The sequence below is a fragment of the Lithobates pipiens genome, unplaced genomic scaffold, assembly GCF_037356315.1.
Source record: "Lithobates pipiens isolate NorthernLeopardFrog02 unplaced genomic scaffold, aLitPip1_a1.2 Scaffold_17, whole genome shotgun sequence".
Lineage (NCBI taxonomy): Eukaryota > Metazoa > Chordata > Amphibia > Anura > Ranidae > Lithobates > Lithobates pipiens.
The window spans coordinates 3,701,059-3,717,864 of record NW_027507755.1 but is presented as its reverse complement, the minus strand read 5'-3'; the positions used below and the strand labels follow the sequence as shown (position 1 = coordinate 3,717,864).

The following is a 16,806-nucleotide window of genomic DNA, read 5'->3' as shown; positions in this document are numbered from 1 at the left end:
CTTTATTATTTTCGCACCCTGCCTGTCCGGGTACCGGCCTTTTTCCTTCGACTCCTGCAGAATAGGATCCTCCAATTTATATGGGAGCGCAAACGCCCTAGGGTACCTAGAGCGACCCTGTATACCCATAGGCTCCGGGGAGGCCTGGGGGTCCCCAACATCTCTAAATACTACGTTGCTGCCCAGATCTCCCCATTGACCATGCTTCATGCAACCACGGATGTCCCTCTGTGGGTGCTCCTTGAGGTACCTGGTTCTGACCCGTGTTCACTTCAGGCACTCCTATGGCTCCCCAGGAATCTGCGCCCTCCCTCTCTAAGCCCCATGCTGCTTCATGGTCTGCAGGTATGGGACTCAGTTCGATCGGTTAACAATTTGATGTCCCCCTTCCTACCCCTACTCCCCATCACCCATAACCCTCTTTTCCTTCCCGGTCATGTGGAGCCTCAGGCATTCTCCTGGTGGTCTTCGCATGGCTACCCACAAGTTCAAAATTTTCTATCTTCACGTACTTTCCCCTCCTGGGAGAGTATCAGGGAAGCGCAGGGGGCGCCGGTCACGGAGCATTATCACTTTATCCAATTAAAGCACTGGATTGGGGCATTGCGCCACACGTCCACCTATCCCTTCCAAAAAACTTTTTTTGAACATACATGCCATCACTCCCCAGGGTCCCCGGGCCTCATCTCGGCCATTTATGCCTCCCTGAATGGTCGCCCGCCATCAGCACCCCTCTCTTATATGACTCAATGGGAAAAGGACCTTCAGGCCCCAGTAGACCCTGAGGATTGGAACAGAGCCTGGCACACGGTCGCCAAATGTTCGTTCAACACAAATACCTTAGAGGCCGCATATAAAGTAATGTTTCGATGGTATTGGGTGCCTGCCCGCACGGCCCGGGCGTTCCCTGGGAGTACTGACAGATGCTTCCGCAACTGTGGCCAGCGAGGTGATGTCATGCACACCTGGTGGGCTTGCCCAAGGTTGGTGGGGTTCTGGTCTAGGATCTTTGGTTTACTGCAGACACTCTTTCATCTAACGATTCGAAAGGACGCTAGGCTAGCTCTCCTACACTGCCCGGTTCCTGGCCTGCGCGGCCCTCAACAGAAGCTGGCTGCCTATTTATTTATAGCGGCCAAGCGGACCATTGCCCAAGCCTGGAAGTCACAACGGGTAGATTTTCAAGGGGTTAAGACACGTATGACTGCTATGTTACTTCAAGAACGTATGTCCAGTATTGTCCATGACTCTCATGCTAAATTTCTGAAGATCTGGGAGCCGTGGATCTCTTATGAGTTCCCCACGCTCCAGGCGGCATGCCTGGGCTTGGTCTGAATTCTCCTGGCGGGGTGTCCGAGCCCGAGCTTTCCCCCCTTCCTTTTCTCCCCCCCCCCCTTTTTTTTTTCTTTTCTTCTCTCTTTCTTTTCTGTCTTCTCTTTCTCCCTACCCTTCTTTCTTCTGTTCTCTAGTTCTCTTCTCTCTCATTAGTAATCTCTCCCATTGCTAATTAAAAACTGCTACCTCCCATGGACGGGGGTGGCAGGAACAGGGCTTACTCGCAGAACATAATTAAGAGATGAGTTGTTTGACACTGAATCAGTCTGGATTCCATTTTTTACTCATCTCACTTTATCATCCTGAGTTTATTAGAAATATATTGTGATGGTTAGCCCTTTGGATTTATATTCATGATTAGTGGCCCCTGCGAGGGCTCACAAGGAGATGATTATGCTCTTTTGTTTACTACTGTTTTTTCAAAAAACTCACAATAAACATATTGAAACAGAAAAGAACGTCAACATGTTTTTTCTTCAGCAATGGAGTCTTGCGTGGTGAACGTGCATACAGGCTATAGCGGTTGAGTGCATTACTTTTGTTTTCTTTGAAACAATTGTACCCGTCTTTATGAAGCACTCCATAAGTGGTCCTTGGCTCTTATACAACTCTTCTGATAATTCTGTTCACTTCTCTGTCAGGAATCTTGCAAGGAGTACCTGGTTGTGGCTGGTTTATGGTGAATTTATGTTCTTTCCACATTTCCGGATTATGGCCCCAACAATGCTCACTGGAACATTCAGAAGTTTACGAATCCTTCTGTCACCTGTCAATACCATCAGTATGTTTGGCAACAATACGTTTGCAAAGGTCTTGAGAGAGCTCTTTGCTTTTATCCATCATTAGATGTTTATTGTTTAACCGCTTCCCGCCCGCCCTATAGCCGAATGACGGCCTTAGGGCGGGCGGCTTCCCTCGCCTGGCCGTCCCTGGACGGCCTGGTGTTTACTTCCGCAATGCGCGCCGCCGCGGGCGCGCATCGCGGAAGTTCTGTGTTTGCCGTGTCCCCCGGGGACAGGCAAACACAGATCGCTGTAAACGGCCAATCACAGTGGCCGTTTACAGCGTGATCGGCGTGTCCAATGGGAGATGATCTCATATGTAAACATATGAGATCATCTCTCAGCGCCGCTCTCCCTCCTCACACAGACAGCGTGTGAGAGGGGAGAGAAGAACGGCTGCAGCAGCCGTCAGTGTAGAAAAAAAAAAAAAAAAGTAAAAAAAAAGTAAAAAAAAAAGTGCCATCCTCCCCCAGAGCCATCCTCCCCCAGTGCCACCCCCCCCCCCAGTGCCATGCCCCCCCAGTGCCATCCTGCCCCAGTGCCATCCTGCCCCAGTACCATCCTGCCCCACTGCCATCCGCCCCAGTGCCATCCGCCCCAGTGCCATCCTGCCCCAGTGCCATCCGCCCCAGTGCCATCCGCCCCAGTGCCATCCACCCCAGTGCAATCCACCCCACCCCAGTGCCACCTGCCCGCAGTGCTATCTGTCCCCAGTGCCACCTGTTGTCAGTGCCATTTGTCCCCAGTGCCATCTGTCATCAGTGCCACATATAAGTGGCATCTGTCATCAGTGCCACGTGTTATTAGTGCCACATAGTGCCATCTGTCATCAGTGCCACGTATTAGTGCCATCTGTCATCAGTGCCACGTATCAGTGGCATTTGTCATCAGTGCCACCTGTCAGTGTCACGTGCCATCTGTTGTCAGTGTCACGTGTCATCAATGCCACTTATCAGTGCCATCTGTCATCAGTGTCACGCGTCATTGGTGCCACGTATTAGTGCCATCTGTCACCGGTGGCACGTATTAGTGCCACATGTCATCAGTGCCACGTATTAGTGCCACGTGTCATCAGTGCCACATATTAGTGCCACGTGTCATCAGTGCCACGTATTAGTGCCACGTGTCATCAGTGCCACGTATTAGTGCCACGTGTCATCAGTGCCACATATTAGTGTCATCTGTCATCAGTGCCACGTGTCATCAGTGCCACGTATAAGTGTCATCATTGCCACGTATCAGTGCCATCTGTCATCAGTGTCACGTGTCATTGTCCTGGTATTTCAAAAGTGTAATAAGTAGTCAGCAAGTTAGATGTGTAATTTATGCTTCTAGAACACGTGATGGCGCTCCCTGCATGTTGGGCCTCTCTATGTGGCCAGGCTGTGAAAAAGTCCCACACATGTGGTATTGTAATACTCAGGAGGAGTAGCAGAATTTTTTGGGGGGTGTCATTTGTGGTATACACATGCCACGTGAGAGAAATAACCTATTACAATGACAATTTTGTGGAGAAAAATAAAGAAAATGAAAAATCTTAATTTTGCAAAGAATTGTGGGAAAAAAATGACAACATCAAAAAGCTCACCATGCCTCTTACTAAATACCTTGGAATGTCTACTTTCCAAAAAGGGGTCATTTGGGGGGTATTTGTACTTTCCTGACTTGTTCGGGTCACAAGAAGCGAGATAGTCCACCAGTACATCAGATGTGATCAATTTTGTGCGATTCGCACCACAGCTTGTAGACTCTATAACTTTCACAAAGACCAAATAATATCCACTAATTTGGGTTATTTTTACCAAAGATATGTAGCAGTATAAATTGTGGCCAAAATTTATGAAGAAAAATTAATAATTTGCATAATTCTGTCACAGAAACAAAGAAATATGCGTTTTTTTTCAAAATTTTCGGTCTTTTTTCATTTATAGCGCAAAAAATAAAAACCCCAGAGGTGATCAAATACCACCAAAAGAAAGCTCTATTTGTGGGAAAAAAAGGACACAAAATTCATTTGGGTACAGTGTTGCATGACTGAGTAATTGTCATTCAAAGTGTGAGAGCACCGAAAGCTGAAAATTGGTCTGGTCAGGAAGGGTGTTTAACCACTTTCAGACCGGACCATTTTGCTGGTAAATGACCAGAGGTCTTTTTACACTTTGGCACTGCGCTGCTTTAACTGGTAATTGCGCGGTCATGCAATGTTGTACCCAAACAAAATTTGCGTCCTTTTCTTCCCACAAATAGAGCTTTCTTTTGATGGTATTTGATTGCCTCTGCGATTTTTATTTTTTGCGATATAAACGTAAAAAGACCGCAAATTTTGAAAAAAAATGATATTTTCTACTTTTTGTTATTAGAAAAATCCAATAAACTCAATTTTAGTCATACATTTAGGCCAAAATGTATTCAGCCACATGTCTTTGGTAAAAAAAAAGTCAATAATTGTATATTTATTGGTTTGCGCAAAAGTTGTCACATCTACAAACTAAGGTACGTTTTCTGGAATTTACGCAGCTTTTAGTTTACGACTGCCTATCTCATTTCTTGAGGTGCTAAAATGACAGGGCAGTACAAAACCCCCCCAAATGACCCCATTTTGGAAAGTAGACCCCCTAAGGAAATTGATAAGAGGCATGTTGAGCCCATTGAATATTTTATTTTTTTGCCTCAAGCGATTGAATAATGACAAAAAAAAAATTTTTTTTTTTTTTTTACACAAAGTTGTCACTAAATGATATATTGCTCACACATGCTATGGGCGTATGTGAAATGACACCCCAAAATAAATTCTGCTGCTTCTCCTGAGTACGGGGATACCACATATGTGGGACTTTTTGGGAGCCTAGCCGCGTACAGGGCCCCGAAAACCAAGCACCGCCTTCAGGCTTTCTAAGGGCGTAAATTTTTGATTTCACGCCTCACTACCTATTACAGTTTTGAAGGCCATAAAATGCCAAGATGGCACAAAACCCCCACAAATGACCCCATTTTAGAAAGTAGACACCCCAAGCTATTTGCTGAGAGGCATGTTGAGTCCATGGAATATTTTATATTTTGCCACAAGTTGCGGGAAAATTACAAACTTTTTTTTTTTTTTTTTTTTTTCACAAAGTTGTCACTAAATGATATATTGCTCATGCATGCCATGGGCATATGTGAAATGACACCCCAAAATAAATTCTGCTGCTTCTCCTGAGTACGGGGATACCACATATGTGGGACTTTTTGGGAGCCTAGCCGCGTACGGGGCCCCGAAAACCAAGCACCGCCTTCAGGCTTTCTAAGGGCGTAATTTTTTGAGTTCACTTCTCACTACCTATTACAGTTTTGAAGGCCATAAAATGCCAAGATGGCACAAAACCCCCACAAATGACCCCATTTTAGAAAGTAGACACCCCAAGCTATTTGCTGAGAGGCATGTTGAGTCCATGGAATATTTTATATTTTGCCACAAGTTGCGGGAAAATTACAAACTTTTTTTTTTTTTCACAAAGTTGTCACTAAATGATATATTGCTCACGCATGCCATGGGCATATGTGAAATGACACCCCAAAATAAATTCTGCTGCTTCTCCTGAGTACGGGGATACCACATATGTGGGACTTTTTGGGAGCCTAGCCGCGTACGGGGCCCCAAAAACCAAGCACCGCCTTCAGGCTTTCTAAGGGCGTTACAGTTTTGAAGGCCATAAAATGCCAAGATGGCACAAACCCCCCCCCCCCAAATGACCCCATTTTAGAAAGTAGACACCCCTAAATTTAGGGGTACACTAGTGAGACTAGGTAATAAATGGCGGGTGCCCTGAAACTATAAAAAAATAACTAACCAACCAGCGTCACCTGTAACAGTTATATGGTGATCACTGGTGAAAGGGTTAACTAGGGGGCAATCAGGGGGCTTTATGCGGTAGTATATGGGGGTCCCTGGCGCTATAAAAAGCTGCGGCGAACCTAAATACCTACCTGCCTAACTAGCGTCACCTGTGACACTAATACAGCGATCAGAAAAACGATCGCTTATTAGGCTGGGTTCACACTGGAGCGATGCGGGAACGCCACGAATGCGCGGCGGGTTCCCGCATCGCATGCCTCCCGGCGGCATTTCACACTGCCCTATGCGAACTGCTGGGAGTGTCAGTGAAATGTTAATGACACCCCCAGATCAGTTCGCATATCGCAGTGCGATCTGCAAACTTGGATCGCATGGTGTGAACACCCATGCGATCCGATTCTGCTGCGGACCAAAAAAAGGGTCCCGTGCGAGTTTGCGGCGGGTGCGGCGGGTGCGACACGAATTCAGCCATACTATCTGTATAGCTGAACTCGAATCGCACAGAGATCGGATGTGATTTGCACTGCAGTGCGGTGCGAATCACATCCGTTCTCATAAACCGCTGCAATGTGAACCCAGCCTTAGTGACACTGGCGACGGGGGGTGATCACGGGGTTAAACCTTTATTGGGGGGGTTAGGGGGGTACCTTAGAACTAAAGGGGGCTAACCCTAACTGCCCTAACAGTTATTAGTCACAAATGACACCTGCCGGGTGATCAGGGGGTTAAACCTTTATTAGGTAATAAATGGCGGGTGCCCTGAAACTATAAAAAAATAACTAACCAACCAGCGTCACCTGTAACAGTTATATGGTGATCACTGGTGAAAGGGTTAACTAGGGGGCAATCAGGGGGCTTTATGCGGTAGTATATGGGGGTCCCTAGCGCTATAAAAAGCTGCGGCGAACCTAAATACCTACCTGCCTAACTAGCGTCACCTGTGACACTAATACGGCGATCAGAAAAATGATCGCTTATTAGGCTGGGTTCACACTGGAGCGATGCGGAAACGCCGCGAATCCGCGGCGGGTTCCCGCATCGCATGCCTCCCGGCGGCAGTTCACACTGCCCTATGCGAACTGCTGGGAGTGTCAGTGAAATGTTACTGACACCCCCAGATCAGTTCGCATATCGCAGTGCGATCTGCAAACTCGGATCGCATGGTGTGAACACCCATGCGATCCGATTCTGCTGCGGGCCAAAAAAAGGGTCCCGTGCGAATTTGCGGCGGGTGCGGCGGGTGTGGCGGGTGCGGCGGGTGCGGCGAATGGCTGAACTCGAATCGCACAGAGATCGGATGTGATTTGCACTGCAGTGCGGTGCGAATCACATTCGTTCTCATAAACCGCTGCAATGTGAACCCAGCCTTAGTGACACTGGCGACGGGGGGTGATCACGGGGTTAAACCTTTATTGGGGGGGTTAGGGGGGTACATTAGAACTAAAGGGGGCTAACCCTAACTGCCCTAACAGTTATTACAGTCACAAATGACACCAATGCAAAAAAAAAAAAAAAAAATGACATTGGTGTCACTGTGACTGGGGGGCAGGGGTAATTGGGGGGGTGATCGGGGGGTAAAGGGGGGGTGTGAGTGTGCCTGGCATGTTCTACTGTGTGTGGGATGTGTTGGTGCAACTCACTGATCCGCTCTCCTCCGTGTCGGAACGAAAAATACCGACACGGAGGAGAGAATACATCACTTCCTCTCCTGTGTTTACATTACAGGAGAGGAAGTGATGTCACCGGGGATTTCCATTCGTCGGGAGCGATCGCGAGGGGGTGGCCATGAATGAATGGCCGTCCCCTCGTCCGGGATCGCTCCCGAACGAAAACCGACCGCCGCAGGCACCGGGCGGGGGCCCGATCGGGCCCCCGACCCGCGGGAGGCAAAGGACGTACATGTATGTGCTTATGCCTGCCCGTGCCATTCTGCCGACGTACATCGGCGTGCGGCGGTCGGCAAGTGGTTAAGTGCCCAGTAAGCAAGTGGTTAACACCTAGGTAATGAGACACCTTTTTATAGGCCATCAGTTGAGACCGAACCAGCTGATATTTATTTGCACTAACAAAGGACAGGAATGATTTCTAATTACTGATAGATTTCAGGTGGTGTCTTGGCTTTCCATGACTTTTTTGCACCTCCTATTCTTCATGTGTTCAATATTTTTTCCTTACGTCACTCCATTTTATTACACATAACTTCATTTGTTTTGGTTTATTTGTATGTATGGATTGCATTGGTTTTTACCAACATGTGGTGACAATTTCATGTCAATAGCACCTTTAGACATATATTTATCCAGAAAAATTTGTGGTATGTTCAATACTTATTTTTTTCCCGCTGTATAAGACACCCAACATTTGAGGTGATTGATTTTTTTTAAAGCAAATACACTTCTGCACACTGGTACTGACTAGGATTCTAACATTTCTTCTTCCTCATTTTCTCTCCCTCACACACCTAATGTGACCTTAGTGCTGACAGAGGCGACCAATGATGCTCTGCAGGTGTGTGATGTCCTTATCAAGCAATGACATCAGCGATTGTAAGGGCACTGGCAGCTGGCCTGCATAGTGCCCAAGGTTGTAACATTGCACAATTAAAACCTGTGACTTTATGTAACAAAACAACAGCCTTGATCCACCCAACTGGCCTGAACAAAATTTTGGGCTATTTTGGGCAGTTTTAAGGCATTTTGCCAAAACACCCCTAAAGAACCCAGAAGGCACCCTGGTTAAAAAAGGCTTGTCTATACTATAAGGTCAAAAACGTGCTGATATCTGACCATATAACCTTTATGTACTTATTAGATATCCCATTCCGAAACTATGCAAATTCATACAGAGTGCTCCCCACTCTTCTCTGTGGCTATAACAGCCTAGACTCAGTTGGAAGGGTTTCCACAAGATTTTGTAGTGTGTCTGTAAGAATTTTTTTCCATTCAACCAAAACAGAATTTGTGAGGTCAGGTACTGATGTTGGACCAGAATACCTCGCTCGCAGTTGGCTTGCCTTTTCATTCAAAAGATGTCCTCCACACCAAACACATCAAATTATATCTTTATGGAGCTGGCTTTTTCAGTATGACTTCAGTCATACTGAAACAAAAAAGGAACCCAAACTATTATACAAGGTTGGAAATACAGTTAAATAAATGTCTTTGTGTGCTGTAGCATTAACAATTACCTAATTTGAAAACAGGGGTACCAACAGGGGGTACAGCCAGTCCTCTTGTACTGGGCCCAGGCCAGTAGGGGTCATTGGAGGGGTCTGGGTTCAGCTTGGGAGCAGGATGAGTCCCACAAAGTGTTGTAGAGCTTAGGCTCCTCTACTACAGCTGTCACATGCCAATCCAAATTTACACCAAACCAACTGGCCATCTCTGCCCCTCCAGTGACAGCCTATCTTGCTGGCTGCTCAAGCTTGTCTTTCAAGTGTCAGCCCCACTCCTGCCTCTGATCCAATAGCTGGCATTGTCCTATTAGGGACAGAGAATGGCTGGGACTAGCAGAGTGGACTGGTCCAGCAAGGGATGTGGGTGTCCGCCCCCCCCCCCCCCCAGTGTCTCTAATCTAAAGCAGGGATGTGAGTAGATGGGGATTGTGTCAGCCTTGGACATTATTCACTACAGGGCAACTTGATGTAGAAACCTGCCATTTTGTATCCCAACCATAGAGTCGGATAATCACTTGTTATCTGGTTTCTTCTCAAAAAAATTAAGACTTTCTAATCTGTTCTAAATAATTAAATGCGTTTATGTATAATGTATAAATGTAAATCTCTGCGCTGGTCTGAAATGGTGGAACAGCTGCTACTCAAGACCAGGAAGGAATAAAAATAAAAAAAACCGAAAAATTTAAATGGTGCGCTATTCCCCGTGTTAAAGTGTGTAACACAATGTATTTGAATAAACAAAAAGTGACCGATGTGTACACAATAGTTTGTGAGGTGATAGCCTTAATAAATGAGACTGATAACTAAATAAATTAGTGTATACGTGACACTCTAAGGTGCTCAAAACAGTACATTTGAATAAACAATCTATGTATGAAAAAACAGTGCCTTATGTGATAAAAAATTATATTGCACAAAGTTCCTATTCATGAGCAAAGATGCAGCATGTGGAATCTTTTCACACAGATTTCTGCATTAATCTCCTATGCTGAAAAGCGCTGAAATTTTGGGGGAATGTAGATGACAGTTTTGTGGAAAACACGTCGGATCAGAAAGTCCTTGTAGCGCCACTCAACTGGTTGGATGAATGACATCGCCACCAGACAATTTTTTCATGCCTGAATTTCCTGCCTTGCTGTAAGTGTAACCTTTATGAGCATTTTAATAAATGTATACGGTTTTACACTATGAGGGTTTTTCTTTGCTTATACAGTGCCTTGCAAAATTATTCACCCCCTTGGCATTTTTCATGTTTTGTTGCCTCACAACCCGGAATTAACGTGGATTGAGGATTTGCATCATTTAATTTACAGAATATGCCCACAACTTTGAAGATGTTTTTTTTTTTTTTTTTGAAGCAAACAACAAACAGGACAACATAACAGAAAAAGTCAATGTACATAACTATTCACCCCCCTAAAGTCGAAACTTTATAGAGCCACCTTTTGCGCTTACCACATCTTACCACTGGGATGTTTGCCCATTCCTCCTTGCAAAACTGCCCAAGTCCCTTCAAGTTGGATGGTTTGCACTTGTGAATAGTAATCTTTAAGTCTGACCACAGATTTTCTATTGGATTGAGGTTTGTGCTTTGACTAGGCCATTCAAACACATTTACATGTTTCCCCTTAAACCACTCAGGTATTGCTTTAGCAGTGTGTTTGGGGTGAACCTCCATCCTAACCTCAAATCACACAGAGTGGTACAGGTTTTGCTCAAGAATATCCCTTTATTTAGCACCATTCATCTTTCCCTCAACTCTGACCATTTTCCCAGTCCCGACTGCTTAAAAACATCCCCACAGCATAAAGCTGCCACCAGCATGTTTCACTGTGGGGGTGGTGTTCTTTGGGTGATGTGATGTGTTGGGTTTGCGCCAGACATAGTGTTTTCTTTGATGGCCAAAAAGTTAAATTTAAGTCTCATCAGACCAGAGCACGTTCCTCCATACATTTTGGGAGTCTGCCACATGCCTTTTCGCAAATTCAGAACGTGTCATTTTGTTTTTTGCTGAAAGTAATGGCTTTCTTCTGGCCACTCTACCATAAAGTCCAACTCTATGGAGCGTACGGCTTATTGTCGTCCCATGTACAGATACTCCGGTCTCTGCTGTGGAACTCTGCAGCTCCTCCAGGGTTACTTTAGGTCTCTGTGCTGCATCTCTGATTAATGCCCTCCTTGCCCGGTCTGTGAGTTTTGGTGTGCAGCCGTCTCTTGGCAGGTTTGCTGTTGTGCCATGTTCTTTCCATTTGGTTATGATAGATTTGATGGTGCTCCTAGGGATCAGGATATTTTTTTATAACCTAACCCTGACTTGTACTTCTCAGTAACATTGTCCCTTACTTGTTTGGAGAGTTCCTTGGTCTTCATGGCAGTGTTTGGTTAGTGGTGCCTCTTGCTTAGGTGTTGCAGCCTCTGGGTCCTCTCAAAAATGTGTGTATATGTAATGACAGATCATGTGACACTTAGATTGCACACAGGTGGACATCGTTTCAGAGCTTTTTTGGGTTCATAACAAAGGGGGTGAATACATACGTACATGCCAATTATCAGTTTTTTATTTCTGAAAAATAGTTTTATGTATATATTTTTCTAATTTTACTTCACCAACTTAGACTATTGTGTTCTGATCCATCACATATACAGTGGGGAGAACAAGTATTTGATACACTGCCGATTTTGCAGATTTTCCTTCTTACAAATCATGTAGAGGTCTGTAAGTTTTATCATAGGTACTCTTCAACTGTGAGAGAGTACAACAACCTCCTTCCCTCATTAAGAGCATTGAAGATGGGTCGTGGCTGGGTCTTCCAGCATGACAATGACCCAAAACACACAGCCGGGGCAACTAAGGAGTGGCCCTGTAAGAAGCAAGTCCTGGAGTGGCCTAAGTCAGTCTCCAGACCTGAATCCAACAGAAAATCTTTAGAGGGAGCTGAAAGTCCGTATTGCCCAGCGACAGTCCCGAAACCTGAAGGATCTGGAGAAGGTCTGTATGGAGAAGTGGGCCAAAATCCCTGCTGCAGTATATGTGTAGCGGTGACACTTTGGACAAAGTGTCTGCCATGTACAAATACATTTTTTACCTCAGAACAGTAAAAGGGTTCTGAGGGCTGATCGTGTAGGTTTAACTTTGACATCAGTTTGGCTGGGCTGTGTTAGAGTTCTGCCTGGTTATGTGTACAGTTGGGTGCACATGACAGGCCAGAACCTGGCCTGGTTGGACGTTTTGGGTATCAACGCTCTCCGGAACTAATCAGTGGGTGCATCTGGCCCCGCTGAGGAGTCTGAGGAAGGGTACTTAAGATGTTGAAGTCATGTGTTCAGGGTTCGTTCATGAGGCCATACCTGCCTGTTCCTGGTTCTGGACCGGGGTAGCCCCGCAAGAGGTCCCAGTTACGCAACATGCTTTGGTTGACTAACCCCAATAGACCCGCCTGGTCTGGGGTGGGGATCCGTCTGTTCCCGAGACCATGAACCGGCTGGTGCGAGGCACAGTAACTGAGGGAGGATTCAAGGCGTCCGGGTGCGCTCTCGTCTTGGAGAGGCACAGCATAGGAGAATAATGCAGAAATCTGTCTGAAAAGATTCCTCATGCTGCATCTTTGCTATGAACTTTGCGCGATATAATTGTTTATGACATAAGCACAATTTTTTATTACATAGCTTGTTTATTCATATGTACTGTTTTGAGCACCTTAGCGTGTCACTTATGCACTAATGGATTTAGTATCAGTCTCAATTTATTAAGACTATCATCTCACAAACTATTGTGTACACATCAGTCGCTTATGTATGATGCACTGACAGAAAATGCTACATGCATTTGTTTGGCAGCAAACCCCAATGCACACCTGTCCCCGGGTACGTGGGGGTGCCATTCATAATGAATGCCACCAAATTGTACCAACATATGTAATGTCAGTTAGGCTGTACAGGGCCCCATATTTCCTAATCATAGCCCTGAGTGGGTGGTGCCAATGCTCAGAGTGAAGGTCTTAGCAGGAAACAATTCTAATGCTGTGTACACACGACTGGACTTTTCAACGGACTTGGTCCGGTGGACTGGAATCCGTCGGACAGTTCAATCGTGTGTGGGTTGCAGTGGACTTTTTCTTCCCAAAATCCGGCAGACCTAGAAATAAAACTTGCTTCAAATCTTTCCGACGGACTCTAGTCCGGTCGAAAAATCCAGTCGTCTGTGTGCTAGTCCAATGGATTAAAACCGATGCTAGGGCAGCTATTGGCTACTGGCTATGAACTTCCTTATTCTACATCATCGTGTTCGGATCCGTCTGACTTTTGGAGTGATCATGTGTGGCCAAGTCCGTTTGTTTGAAAGTCCAGTGGACCTCAGCTGCAAAGTCCGTCGGATTGTCCGTCGGACCAAGTCCGTTGAAAAGTCTGGTCGTGTGTACGCGGCATAACTTTTAACGGTCCAAAGCCAGAAAGTTATCCTTTCGCAATATTTCTGGCTGGATGAACAATTATTGTTTTCCCACTTGTTGAATGCTTTTAATTTTATATTTAACAGACCTTCTGAAAAAGTCCTGTAAGGCATAATGTGTAAAGGTGGCGCCATGTCAATGACATCATCGATGGCACTGCATGTTCCTAGTGTAGAGCATTCCAAGTTTGTTGAGCATACCTTTCCATGGAGGGTATGTGGATTGTTCTTTTTAGTTTTATGAGTATCTTTACATGTGTGGAAGATTGGAATACGTTTTGCGGTGAACACTATGATATTCTCCTTGTTTCTTTGAGCTGGGCTGTTCATTAGAAATAACTAAACTCCTATCGCCTGGTACATGCATCAAGTGCTTATGTGCTCCTGGTAAGTGGTCTTTAGGCAAGGGGGTGAGCAGCTTTTGCGCACCAGGTTGAAAGGGGATGGGGCTTCTGTTTTGTTTGCAGGAGTGAGGACTATTTCTGTTTCTTCTTTTTTGAGTAATTTATATTGAATTTAAGAGTTTTAACCCTTAGTGTGATGTGCTAAGTGTGTTTGATCTGGAAACTTAAGAGGTCTTTTAAGCAGGTGAGTGGGTTTGAAGTACGGTATGGAGGAGTGCACATTTCTGCAACTTATGTTGACAAGCACCATTAAATTATTTATTTTTTTGCACATTGGTCACAGATTACATCACGTGCATACTTTATGGACACTTTATAATATTATATGGAAACTGTATAGTATTAACTGTTTGCATTTTATATCAATCTATTTGTTTTGTTGAGTATTTAAGAAGTCACATGAGATTCATTGTAATTATTTGTTTTTTTTTTAATCAGATATGACAAGTGTGGTCATCCTCCTTTCTGCGGAATCTGGGTGATATACAGTACTCCACATTTTGCAGAGATCTTTCCAGAACTGTACTGCATAGTCTTCTTGGAATATTTTGACTGCTCAACTTTCCCCAGGATCTCATCGGCTGGAGGATGACGGCGCCCCCCACAGCACAGAAGTCGGTGTATAGGTAAGTATATATTTTTTTCTACAAATAAAAACAACAGTGAAAAAAATGTAAATCAACAGTTCACAAATAACAAATACAGAAAGAAAGGAAATAAAACGCAAATGCAATGAACACTAAATAAAATAAACTATACTACCCTAAATACACCCTCAAAAATAATTAAAATTAAAAAAAAAAATTAAAATTGGGTCTTCTCTGTTGCAAACTTTCACCAGAATCACTTTGCCCGTCCCTACTTGTAACACGACAGCTTGTAAAATGAGAATTTGGATAGACTTTGCTGGTAACATTTTTATAGGTCTGATACAAGTTGGTTGCAGATGTAAAGTGCAGGCAGGGTGCTGAAGAAACTGACTTGTGCCGGTCTGTACAAGCTTGTGATAGAAATATAGAACATACGCCAGGTACAGCGTATATCGTGTGCTATAATTGTCAGCTTCTGTGACCTGCAGGTAACACACAGGATTCTCTCCACACCACAGAACTTCCTGAGCTCCATGTCCTATTGAGGTCAGCTTTGTCCTCCACATTTAGGACAGATGACCAGATAGGCACTCCTAAATACAGTGTACGTTTACTTCTCGTTGTACCACTGAATCAGGCTTTGTGGTGACCCATAAACTGTCTAACCACATCATAAAAGTATCATTAAAGCAGAAGCAACACAGCTCTCATCTGTGCCAGGTAAACGTAGAATGGCCTTGTGACCTTAGCTAGTCCATCTCCTGCAGCCATAACCTTCCATCCTCCCCTGCTGTTCTTCTTTTGCGTCTGATATAGAGATCTGTATAATAAATGTACCATTGAGTGATCTTGCACACAGCCAAAAGGAGGTCAAACAGCATGCGTGAGTTTCAAATACGTCAGTAAAAGAAAACGCAGCTGGCCATAAACAGCCATTACAAAACGTGACTGTATGCTTGTATGTGTGCCAGTACTTTCATAAAGCCCGCACACGGATGTATGTCCTAAAATCAGACTTCATGCATTCAGAGCATGCATCTGTAAATGTGTTTCAGGGCTAAGCATATACTATACAACTGGATTGTACAATCCTCTTTAGGCAACACCACCTGTCAAACTTGGCTATTCAAGTTAAAGGGGATGTTTCGCATTAGGCCCATTATAAAGTGCCATCCAGCAAATAAAAAAATAAAAAAAGTCATTCAGGAATTGCTGCTTGGCTGTACTCTGAAAAGCAATCCACCGCATGTCACTTTTTTTTAAAACATGGGCTAGTGTGAACCTACTTTTATATGTTGATCATTATTAGTTAAAGAAAATTTGTCATACCATAGATAAAAGGATAAATGATGATTCTGGTATAAAGCACTGCACTTTTTTTTTTCCTTTTAACCTTGATGCACTTATTTTTTTATACCTGACACAAAAAACAATTATGAACAAAACAAATAGAAATGGGAAAAAGGTTTAAATATTAATGGCTGGAGATAAAAAAAATAAAAAATAATTAGCAGTAAAATAATAGTTAAGGAGAGAAGGGGCAGAAGGATTTAATTAGGGCAGATTAGGGTGAACTAAGGGTGGACTGATGCCCCATACACACGATCAGAAATTCCTTCAGAAAAAACTTGGATGTTTTTTACGACTGAATTCCGCTCAAGCTTGCCTTGCATACACACAGTCACACAAAAGTTTTCGGAACTTTCGACTGTCAAGAACGTAGTGACGTACAACACTATGACGAGCCTAGAAAATGAAGTTCAATGCTTCTGAGCATGCGTCGAATTGTTTCCAAGCATGCATGATTTTTTACGTGTCTGAATTGCATACAGACGAACGTATTTTTGGATATGAACTTTTTTCGACTGAAAAATTGAGAACCTGCTCTCAATCTTTTGCTGGCAGGAATTCCGCCAGCAAAAGTTTGATGGAGCATACATAAGGTCGCATTTTCCAACCAAAAGCTCTCATAGGACATTTGCTGCCCGATTTCCAATCGTGTGTATGGGGCATAAGGGTTAATAAAGGGTTAAATAGGAACACATTTTATTTGAAAAGTCCTACTTCTCTCCTTTGGTTCACAGAAATGCATGGACACAGCCACGGCTCCCAATCTGAAATCTGTGCAGGTGCGTAAGGTACAAAAAGTCCTTGGAGCGGTGAAGGAGCGTAGTATACACCGCTTCTACTCATTGAAATCAATGGGGCAGTGCGGCTTTGCCGGCGGTTTTAACCCTT

At 44.4% G+C, this 16,806-nt stretch overlaps 1 long non-coding RNA gene across 1 annotated transcript in view; it reads left to right on the top strand.

Moving 5' to 3' along the window:
* LOC143986609 (uncharacterized) overlaps positions 1-16,806 on the top strand; it is a 97,226-nt gene that overhangs the window by 26,233 nt on the left and 54,187 nt on the right. Inside the window, exon 2 of the long non-coding RNA XR_013276551.1 lies at positions 14,417-14,604. This is a non-coding gene — a long non-coding RNA (uncharacterized LOC143986609). The remainder of the gene's footprint in view (positions 1-14,416; positions 14,605-16,806) is intronic.